The 2,114-nt window shown below is 43.0% G+C and overlaps 1 pseudogene; it reads left to right on the top strand.

The window, feature by feature from the left end:
• Nucleotides 1-494: 494 nt before the first annotated feature.
• On the top strand, nt 495-2,114 carry LOC110336502 (annotated as a pseudogene).

The following is a 2,114-nucleotide window of genomic DNA, read 5'->3' as shown; positions in this document are numbered from 1 at the left end:
AGCCTCACAACCAAAAAGCCCAAGGACCAGATGGTTTTAGGGCACAATTCTACCAGACTTTCTCCCCCGTCCCCCGGTTTGTTGCTGATAGTATTTGCCAAACTTTCAAAGAGCAGTTAATACCAATACTCCTAAAATTATTTCACAAAATAGAAACAGAAGGAACACTACCTAATTCTTTTTATGAAGTCACGGTTACTCTGAGACCTAAACCACACAAGGATGCAACAAAGAATGACAACTTCAGAGCAATTATGCTTGTGACTATTGATACAAAAATACTCAATAAAAATTTCTCAAGCCAAACTCAAGAACACATCAAAACTATCATTCACCATGATCAAGTAGACTTCATCCTAGGGTTTCAGGGATGGTTCAGTATATGAAAACCCAGCACAAAGTCTGAAGGCTGAAGGGTAGTAGATGTTTCCACAGCTGCCGACCCACAGCTTGAGTGCCCCGCACTGACTTTCGGGGAAGTCTGAGCTGGCTGTACAGCTTTCTTCCTTGTTCCTGCAACCATGTCCACCAACGAGAATGCTAACTTACCAACTGCTCGGCTTAACAGATTCAAGAACAAGGGGAAAGAGTACAGAAATGCACTGCTGCCGAATAGTTAATGTGGAACTTAGGAAAGCTAAAAAAGATGACCAGATGCTGAAAAGGAGAAATGTCAGCTCATTTCCTGATGATGCTACTTCTTCACTACAGAAAAACCGAAACAACCAGGGTACTGTTAATTGGTCTGTTGAGGACATTGTTAAAGGCGTAAACAGTCACAATTTGGAAAGCCAGCTCCAAGCTACTCAAGCTGCTCGGAAACTGCTTTCTAGAGAGAAACAGCCTTCTATAGACAACATCATCGGGGCTGGTTTGATCCCAAACTTTGTGTCCTTCTTGGGCAAAACTGATTGTTGTCTCATTCAGTTTGAATCTGCTTAGGCACTCACCAACATTGCTTCTGGAACGTTTGAACAGACCAAAGCTATAGTAGATGGAGGTGCTATCCCAGCTTTTATTTCTCTCTTGGCATCTCCCCATGCTCACACCAGTGAGCAAGCTGTATGGGCTCTTGGGAACTGCAGGTGATGGTTTAGCTTTCTGAGACTTAGTTATCAAACACAGTGCAATTGACCCACTGTTGCACTTCTTGCAGTTCCTGATCTGTCATCCTTGGCATGTGGTTACTTATGTAATCTTACCTGAATGCTTTCAAACATCCAGGTAAACACTTTCTTGTTTTTGCAACAAGAACCCTGTACCTCCCTTAGATGCTGTGGAGCAGATTCTTCCTACTTTAGTTTGACTCCTGTACCTCAATGATCCAGAAGCATTAGTAGATTCCTACTGGGCTATTTCCTACCTGACTGATGGTTCAAATGAGCGCATTGAGATGGTTGTGAAGAAAGGAGTTGTTCCTCAACTTGTGAAACTTCTAGGAGCTACTGAATTGCCCATTGTGACTCCCACACTAAGAGCCATAGGGAATATTGTCACTGGAACAGATGAACAGACTCAGAAAGTGATAGATGCAGGAGCACTTGCAGTCTTTCCCAGCCTGCTAACAAACCCCTAAACAAATATTCAGGAGGAGGCCACACAGACAATGCGAACATTATAGCTGGACCAGATACAGGAAATTGTGAATCACGGCCCTAATCCCCTTTCTTGCTGGTGTCCTCTCTAAGGCAGACTTTAAGAAACAGAAGGAGGCTGCGTGGGCTATAACCAACTATACCAGCGATGGGACTCTTGAACAGATTTTGTATCTTGTTCATTGTGGCATAAGAGAACCTTTGATGAACCTCTTGAGTGCAAAAGGTACCAAGATTATTCAGGTTATTCTTGATGCCATTTCAAATATCTTTCAGGCTGCGGAGAAACCAGGTGAGACACAAAACCTCAGTATAATGACTGAAGAGTGTGGAGGCTAGGATAAAATTGAAGCACTACAAAGCCATGAAAATGAGTCTGTATACAAGGCCTCATTAAACTTAATTGAGAAGTACTTCTCAGTGGAGGAAGAGGAAGATCAAAATATGGTGCCAGAAACTACCTCTGAAGGCTTCGCCTTCCAAGTTCAGGATGGAGCTCCCAGGACCTTTAACTTCTAA

The sequence above is a fragment of the Mus pahari genome, chromosome 19, assembly GCF_900095145.1.
Source record: "Mus pahari chromosome 19, PAHARI_EIJ_v1.1, whole genome shotgun sequence".
Classification (NCBI taxonomy): domain Eukaryota; kingdom Metazoa; phylum Chordata; class Mammalia; order Rodentia; family Muridae; genus Mus; species Mus pahari.
Note: the sequence above shows the minus strand (reverse complement) of the source record. Positions and strands in the feature narration are given on the sequence as shown.